At 32.9% G+C, this 9456-nt stretch overlaps 1 pseudogene across 1 annotated transcript; it reads left to right on the plus strand.

The window, feature by feature from the left end:
* The first annotated feature begins 7233 nt into the window (after positions 1 to 7233).
* Positions 7234 to 9024, plus strand: LOC143591877 (protein CHLOROPLAST J-LIKE DOMAIN 1, chloroplastic-like; annotated as a pseudogene). Its single transcript, XR_013145797.1, has 9 exons — positions 7234 to 7343; positions 7419 to 7616; positions 7704 to 7781; positions 7875 to 7930; positions 8117 to 8174; positions 8294 to 8413; positions 8494 to 8589; positions 8682 to 8753; positions 8836 to 9024. The product of XR_013145797.1 is annotated as a protein CHLOROPLAST J-LIKE DOMAIN 1, chloroplastic-like (transcript).
* Positions 9025 to 9456: the final 432 nt, after the last annotated feature.

Below are 9456 nucleotides of genomic sequence, written 5' to 3' on the forward strand. Positions count from 1 at the left end.
AGCTGCTGGAAAAAGTGTAAAAATTTACGGATTAATTTAGTAAGCAATTACCCTAATTTTTTGGGAATTAATCGGAAAAAAATAAAAAAGGGGTAACATGTTTTGATGTAATTACTGCTTTTCAGTGTTATTTTAAAATAAAATTGGAATATTACAATTAGAGCAGTACCTGTGGATATTAAAAATTGGTGGATTGGAATTGCAACACCCGTCACAAGGAAATGACGGCTCACGAGAGAAGACTGGTAGTTTGGCAAGCTGGTATATACACACCACACCATGCATGCAAACCTAATTCCGTCACTATTTTGTTTTGTTAGCTTTGTTTTTTTAATTTATTTTAAAATATGATTTTTTTATAGGGAATATTTTATGAAATAATTAGATCACTCGTGTAATTTTTTCTTAAATCAGGTCACGAAATCTTCAAATAAAGTCTCAATGATTTTCTTGTGCTTCAGAAAAGAAATGGAGGATAGGATGTGAGAGTCGGAATTTGCAATATATGCAGCTAAATTTAAATAATTTAAAAAACGCTAATTGTATTAAATTTTAAAAATAAAAAATAAAATTCATGTTGTCACTCAACGTCAACGTAAAAAAAAAAGATAAAAAGATTTCCTATGTGAACCAAAAAAGAAAAGGGCTAAAAAAACATGTTAAAACCTCTAATTTAATAAAATATAAAAGTTGAGTGACTTAATTTGAACACTTTTTTAAAATGTGTGACATAATTGGAACACTTTTGAAAGTCTATTATTATTTTATGAAATTGCCCCTTTTTTATACTCAAAAAGTTAATTATTTGTGAATCTCAACTTGTGGACTAGTTATGGGCGATTTGGATTTTAAGGGGAGAACTAAGTTTGATCTCTACTTGTGTCACTTGTGGTGGATTATGATAATGAATGAGCTAGGTCTTGTGAGGTTAACAGTTTGAATCTCGAGCTCACCTGGTTTTCCTCTCACAGTGTGTTACGTTAGAGAGTTTTGCTCTTGTGATGACGTAATGATTGTCAAGTGGCACTCGACGGTATGATTTCCAATGGGCCCAAGACAAACTCTAAAGCTAGCGTGAGTTGGATTAAAATAACATAGTCTACCGGAGTGGGGCGATGTCGTCTTCAAATTTGGAAAGGGCGGTGGCGTAGCACACAAGAAAGTCGTCGTTTAAAAAAATGAGTTTAGTTAATATTAATTAATCTTAATATTGGAAAAATATGATTGTTTACATGTTTAGTCGTAACCAACCCGCTACTGATCATTGTAGTATCGAATGGTATGGTATGATATGAGCATTATGAAAGTATGACATAGATATGTACGCTAAGATAAATATATGTTTATTGAACCTCAACTAAACGGAAATTATTTTGAATTACTAGTTAGTAGTTACACGAAATCGGAATGGATAGAATTCTAGAATTTACAACACAATTTTTCCATTTTTGATATATGCTAAGGAATTTACTTTTGAATTACTACATACATTAAATTAAACGGTTGCTAAAATTTACAAATTTTTCAATTTTGATATATGTCAATGAGAATTTATTCTTGAATTTTACTAATTATACACAATAAAAGTTAAACGCGTGTGAATGGGGCCAACTTCCATCTATGGTAAAGGAATAATCACTCATAACGTCATGTATTGCGTTAACTTGAGATGGATCAACAAATTTGTTTTTGCTTTAATCATCATATTTAAATGATTAGGTTTGAAAATTAACTTTTATTGAACTAAAACGATACAAGCTTTTCTAGTATAGTTGAAACTCTTTTGAATTCAAACTACATGCCTATACTATTTGTTGGTTGATAAATAAATAATAATATTAAGGTCCCTTGATTTTATCATCGAAATCAACAGTAATTTTAATTAAACTTTGAATATGATACGATATGATATGATCTGATATGACACGATTCAATACGATATGATGCAATAGGATACCAAGCAATACGATGCGATACACTACAATGCGATACGATGTGACATGACATATTATTATTATTATTGTTATTATTATGCAATGTGATATAATATTATATTACAGTTACTAGTGACGGATGTTGAAGAAAAGTTAAAGGGTAACACAAGCTCTCAAGCCAGATACGCCCTTGCTAGTTATGCGGATGAGATTGAAACACAGCTATGATTTGACATATAAAGGGGCCACTTAACGGTAGTGGTCCAGGTGTGTGCCGCTAGAATATGGTCCGAGCGGCTGATAACCATAACCTTAGCCGGCAATAAAGCCAACATTTTTGGCTACTTTTCTTGATACCAGTAAGTCGTTACACCAAGATGGTTCTAGAACGTGTCAACATGGCTAAATATTGTAAAAAAGTATTCCTTTCATCTTTTTTATGCAACAAATATTTTCTTCTTATTTTATAAGCCATATTTTTCTCTCTCATTTTTTCACCACAAACTCTTTTGTAGCTAATATTTTCTCATTTTCTTTTAACTTAAGTGGGATAGTCAAAGTATGCAGGCAAGGGAAAATGATTGCAAGCTAGCATAAAGGGTTGCACACAAAATCGTAGTTTTCTTATGAGGAAATGCCAACCTAGCTTCCCATGCTTTTATACTTGTTGGGTAAGTAGCGAGTTACTTGTCAATAATTTTAAAATACTGTGTGTCACTAAATTTACATGATAAAAGAATTAAGACCAGGGGTGGATCCTGACAGTTACAAACTAGGGGTAACTTCCGCTGCCTTCAACTTTTCGTCGGTAGTGCAAAAATTTTTTTATTTAGTCGGTTTCATATTTTGTTACCTCTGGAAAAAATAAATTTACCCCTATTTGTTTAAAATTCAACCAAATTAAAAGCTAAACCCAATTAAATTTTAAAGTCCAACCAAATTAAAGCCCCAAACCAAATAAAATAATTGTTCGTTGTTCCCTTATGCTTGGACGCTTAGACTAGGTTGGACTTCAACATTCAACAAAACAAAGTTTCATTCAGCCACTGTCCACCTCACGTTGCTTCCACCCTATGCTGCCCCGACCCCCTGTTCCACGGTTCAACTTTTACTTGTTCAGTTTACGTATTTTTTTACTTTTATCTAAAATTGTAATTGTTAATTTGCTTATATAAATTGTTAATTGGATTTGTTTATGGACGAATGAATATTTGAATGATTGATTATGATTTGTTGGATATTTGGACAATGTAAATGTAATTTATTAGAAATTTAGGGTTTAAATTTTGTTTCTTCTAAAAATAGAGAACTTTGAATATGAAATGACGTCTTATTATCAACCTTTTTAACGAAAATTCCAATAAAATGATGGTATATGTTCAACAAGAAGTTAAAAAAAAGTTATTATATAAAATATGGTAAATAATTCGGTTATTGTATGAAATACGGTATGAAAAAAATTCCGTATCAAATACGGTTAAAAAATAAAATAAATTTGATGCTACCGCTGAAATTTTCGCCTAGATCCGCCAACGTGATTGGGCCAACTTCCTCTCTTTGGAACTTGGATGAATCACCCAGCATCACCTTTTGGGCTAAGTTGAGACAGATCAACAAATTCGCTTTTGCTTCAATTATGATGTTTGAAAATTCAGTTGTTTTTTTTTCCTCAAATTATAGTATATATTAAAGGAAAAAGGCTGCTACAGTATTGGAGGAGTATAGGTCCAATCAGCCACTGTCCACCTCACGTTGCTTTCACCCTATGCTGCCCCGACCCCCTGTTCCACGGTTCAACTTTTACTTGTTCAGTTTACGTATTTTTTTACTTTTATCTAAAATTGTAATTGTTAATTTGCTTATATAAATTGTTAATTGGATTTGTTTATGGACGAATGAATATTTGAATGATTGATTATGATTTGTTGGATATTTGGACAATGTAAATGTAATTTATTAGAAATTTAGGGTTTAAATTTTGTTTCTTCTAAAAATAGAGAACTTTGAATATGAAATGACGTCTTATTATCAACCTTTAACGAAAATTCCAATAAAATGATGGTATATGTTCAACAAGAAGTTAAAAAAAAAGTTATTATATAAAATATGGTAAATAATTCGGTTATTGTATGAAATACGGTATGAAAAAAATTCCATATCAAATACGGTTAAAAAATAAAATAAATTTGATGCTACCGCTGAAATTTTTGCCTAGATCCGCCAACGTGATTGGGCCAACTTCCTCTCTTTGGAACTTGGATGAATCACCCAGCCTCACCTTTTGGGCTAAGTTGAGACAGATCAACAAATTCGCTTTTGCTTCAATTATGATGTTTGAAAATTCAGTTGTTTTTTTTCCTCAAATTATAGTATATATTAAAGGAAAAAGGCTGCTACAGTATTGGAGGAGTATAGGTCCAATCAGCGGATGCCATGTGACAGCCACTAAGTTTTTTTTTTTTTAATATTTTGAAATCTATTTTAGTATTTAATATTTAAAAGTGTTAAAAGTAACAAACATGGAAGTTAGTGTGGTGGTAGTGTAGTGTTGTAGCAAATGAAGGGTGACGAGTTTGATCCTCAGCTTATAGCCAGTTTTTTTTTTTTTTGGGTTCAATTATTATTTTTTTGTTATTTTTTTAATAGAAATAGATTTTTGTGTTTATAGATTTCTTACTGAATCAAGTAATGGAAAGGGTGGTGTGGTGGTAAAGTTATTATAACGTACTATGTTTCATGTATGTTTGAATCATGTGACCGGTGCGATTGTTGCAAGGTGGGAGATAGACGACAAGCGTTGGTGTTAAACGTACACCAAATTGTCTAGCTAAAAGTAGCACCATAAATGGAAGGAACTTTGTAACAATTAATAAAACGCACCCACTACCTAGCTAAACAGAGACAGCTACAACGAAGGTACACCGACACAATCGTCCACCTAACTAAACGGAGAAACAACTTCAACAAAGATACACCGACGCAACGCGCGGGGATAACCCCTGGTTTAAATGAATCAAACTTTTCTACTATAAATGACTCATTTTGAATTCCAACTAGTTAATACACCCAATATCGTTCTAAGACGTGGATCAACATGATTGCATATCATCAATACTATTACTTCATTTTTCCAAACCAACTAACACCGTCCATAGTGGCCTAATTGCGGCCGGCGTTTTGGACCAAACGACAGGGCACATCGCCCACGGCCTTTTGGTCTTCAAATTTGTGGGCCGGCGTTTTGGGTGAGAAATAAAGACAAAGGGGAGCAATAAAATAATGATTATTGGAGAGTTGTGGACATTTTTTCATTACACTTGTTTTTTACAAAACTTTGAAATGCTGATTGTTCGCTACGTTACGTAAAATGTTTGGGCTTGTTTAATTTTAACTACTGCATAATCTAATAAGTTCTTTTTTTAAAAAAAACCATATTCTCTCTATCTTTTAACTACATTGTTAGTGGCTAATACACGGTAATCTAATTAGATATATTAGGCCTATTTTCCAAATCATCGTAAGATTTTAAATATAGGGTCAAGTTATTCTACAAACGGAGACAAAAATAAGAAAGATTTATAGTCACACAAAACCCCCCCTAAAAAAACTATATAAAAAATCATAACTCAAAATTTAATAAAAAAACAAAACAAGTAAAAACACAAAAATGTTTCCACTGTCTTCCTCGTTCTTAAAAAAAACACAATGCTGAGGGAAAAAGATCATTATGTCTTTTTTCGTTTATCATTGTGTTTCGTGTTTATTTTCGTCATTGATTGTGTCTTTTTTTCCTTGACGTTGTGTCTTTTTTCTTGATATTGTATTATATTACTCAACATTTTGTTATACTTTGTTCGGCATTGTGCTATATTTTGCGATCTATTGTGTCTTTTTTTAGTTATAATTGTGTCTTTTGTTCATTGTCGTCATTGTGTCTTTTGTCTCTGCATCGTGTTTTTTTTTTGGAACGAGAATGACAAGGGAAATATTTTGTTTCTTATTTATATTTTGAGTTATGATTTTTTTTATTAGTTTTTTGGAAACTTTTTTAGGAGTTTTTTGTGAAGCCACAAATTCTTCCCATTTTTCTCATTTTTGTTTCTTTTTGTATTTTAACATTTCCCTTTAAATATATACAAAATAACTCGAGTAAAACATAACGTCTTTTGGATTACATCGAAACAGAAGGCAAGCGGGCAACAAGCTGCGCCGCTACCCCTTTTTGAATCGCAAAACCCAATCTTTAAAAAATAAAAAATAAAAAAAAATTGTATAATCGTGTGCTATTACGCCTAATGTATAATCGTGTGCTATAAATTGTCTATCTTTTAAAGGTCGAGGGTTCGAGTCTTCTGATATAGAAGTTAATGTAATATTATTAGAAGCATATTAAATTCTCGTTAAAAAGACAACTTCTTTTGGGCCAACTATTCCTGTTTCTGTCGTGTAATGGGTTACTGTAGTTCCATATTTGGGCCTAATGAATTTTGGGTCAATAATAATCTATTCAAAAGTCAAAAGTAATTAGGCTTCTTCAAGAGCCGAGCCGAGCCGAGCCGAACCGAACCAAACTAAACGGCTGAAATTCGAACTGAGAGAAAAATGAAACGAGCCAAAATCAAACCGAGCATTTTTCAATCAAGCATCGAGCGATTTCGAGCATTTTCTTATTTCTTTTTCACTTTAAATTTTCAATAATAAATAAGTTTGAAGGATGTAAATAATATATTTTGTAAACAAATTAGTAGTTTGTAGACAAACGTATAATAGGTTGTAAATTTTTAGAAGAAAGAATTTTAAAGTGAGACATAATAAATATGCAAACAAACTTTTAGTATTCTGAAAACTTGAATCGAACTAATAAAACAATAAAACTGACGGAATAGGAAAAAATTAAAAAGGATTTAAAAAAATGTATACTTATATTTTATTATGTGCGTTGTCTGTATATTTATATATTTGTTCATATATAATTACATATAAAATAAATTAAAAATATTCGAGCCGAACCGAGCAGACCTTTGCTCGTTGCTTGGCTCGTTTACAAACCGAACCGAGCAGAGCGACTCGTTTACAATAGAGCGAAAAAACAAGCGAGCATTTTCCGAGCAAATGCTAAGCGAGCGAGGCGGCGAGCGGTATGAACGACCCTGAGTAATGTTGGTTTTCACCTCGGTAAATAAACAAACAAAGGTTTAAAGTAATGAATATGGTTCTGGATTAGGAACTCACACTCCGTCTGCAACACACCACAACACAAAGAACCCTAAAAAGAAAGATCAATCAATCAATAATAATAATGGCTTTTGCTATATCCAACATCTTACACCTTCCAAACCCTCGCCTGAATACCAACAGCAATCGCTTTAATCGAACCTCAGTCACTAATATTTCTCCTTCCTTCGTCAGGTACACAAAACCCCAATCTTTTTCTTAATTCCCAACTTATTATTTTTGGTTGCCAACTCAAAATTAAAATTGCAGGCTTTCAACAGCTCGATTGAGTCAGAGGACACTTTGTGCTGCTCCTCGGCTGCTGGAACCCCTAGCTCCGACAATGAGTTCAACCCGTACGAGGTTCTTGGTGTTAACCCAATTGAAGGGTTTGACATGGTGAAAGCAGCTTATACGAGAAAACGTAGGGATGCTGAGAGACGAGGCGATGAAGTCGCTGCGGCTCGAGTATGTAACAATAATAACATATCTAATGTCTTTGTTACGTTTTATAAAAGTTAGGGTTTTTATTGATTAATATGCATATTGGGTTAGTTGGAGAGGGCATATGATAAACTTATGATGGCTCAGTTGTCGAACCGAAAGAAGGGTGTCACATTCGGTTCGTTGCAGGTAAACATATCAAGGTTTACAATTTTTTTATGATTTTGAATTTTTGATAGTTTTAAGTTTAGTTTACTTATTGTATTTTAATGACGATTGAAGGTTTCGAAGGATATTAAGTTTGCTGATAAGCAGCCGATTGTTCCTTGGGGCCCGAGGTATGTTTACGACGGTTATTGTTATAATGTCAATTTTAGTTTCGGTTGTTCTATTGCAGCATCTGAATTAACTTTGATTCACTAGTTCTTAGACTAATATGCATTATATTGCTATAAAAGTTACCACGATATATATAACGTGATCGTTTACAAAGTGACGATGGAGGATTTTTTTTATTTTCTCAGGTTCACTAAGTCTGAGTTGAAGGACATTCGGATTAACCTGGCAATATCAGCAGCGTTTGTAAGTGTAGATATTGTTTGATTATTATGTGTTAACATGTGTTTTTTTTATACTGTACTATACTCTGTTTTTTATGAGTTCTACGAGTTCGTTTTTGCATCAAAATGTTTTTTCTGCAGATTGCTTGGGTATTTATTGCACGCAATGCTGAGTGGAAGCCTGTGCAGTTTTTATCCTTTGTATTCGTATACAGAATCTTTGAAAAGTTAAAAGCTTTTGAACCACCTGCAACATTTACAGTATGCCAAATTTCTTATCCTTCGTTCTGTTATTGTTATTACTATGGTTTTGTTTATGGTTTAGGTGATTTTGGATGCAGGAAGAAGGTGAAGATGAAGGACGGATGATGCGAATGGGAAAACGATTGCTTCGATCTCTTTCACTGGCTTTTGGATGCATAGCGTTTGCATCATTGGTATGCCCTCATTTATGCGTGAAATTGTTAAGTAATTTGCCATAGTTGTAACTTGTAAGACAGTTGACCATGTTTATACCTTTTTATTTCAGGCATATACAGGTGTGGTGAATTTGATTGAATATTTCATTGGTTATGTCCCTGTTGCCTTGTATAACAACCAGGTATGGCCAATAACTCTTTCATACACAAAATTGCTGTGTCTGAAATACCCTTCTACAATGATAAATCGTATGGTATGTGCAGGAAGTGATTGTGACTGCTGCAACTTCTATAAGTTTGTACTTCATGGCATCATACTACAGATGAGTAAATCAATCCATTAGGAATCTCAATGTATCTCAACGCTGAATGGTAATCGGATTTTTGTAGTCTTAAATCGTATGTGTATGATTTTAACTTATAAGAGCTGTATCTCGGTTGAAGCAAAACGAATACGATCTGAATTTTAGCAAATGTCAATGTCAGCATTTTGAAAACAGATAGAGATTGTATAAGTTTTCAGTAGCTTATAAATCCGATGGTTGCATTGTGGCAGACATTAAGTATATAAACAACTTTACATTAAACTATTGAAGGTGGCAAAATCATGTTCTGCACCAACATACCTGATATTTACTGATTATTTTTCTCTAAGAATAATCTTGATGCTGTACAATTGTTATCAAGTATATAGATGTTGTGCTTAAATTTGAAATTTTTATGCCATTTAAAACATTATGAGACCATGTTTATTGTCCATAATCATCCAAATGGTGTTTGAAGTCGTGTTTAGGGTGAGCATAAACCGGGTAAAACCTACGAGAACCGAACCAATTAGACCCGATTATATTACAATAGGGTCGGTTTCCGGATCCCAGTAATACC

Source organism: Bidens hawaiensis, unplaced genomic scaffold, assembly GCF_021521415.1.
Source record: "Bidens hawaiensis isolate Kalapana, Puna unplaced genomic scaffold, B.hawaiensis_p1.1 tig00040123_1, whole genome shotgun sequence".
NCBI classification, from domain to species: domain Eukaryota; kingdom Viridiplantae; phylum Streptophyta; class Magnoliopsida; order Asterales; family Asteraceae; genus Bidens; species Bidens hawaiensis.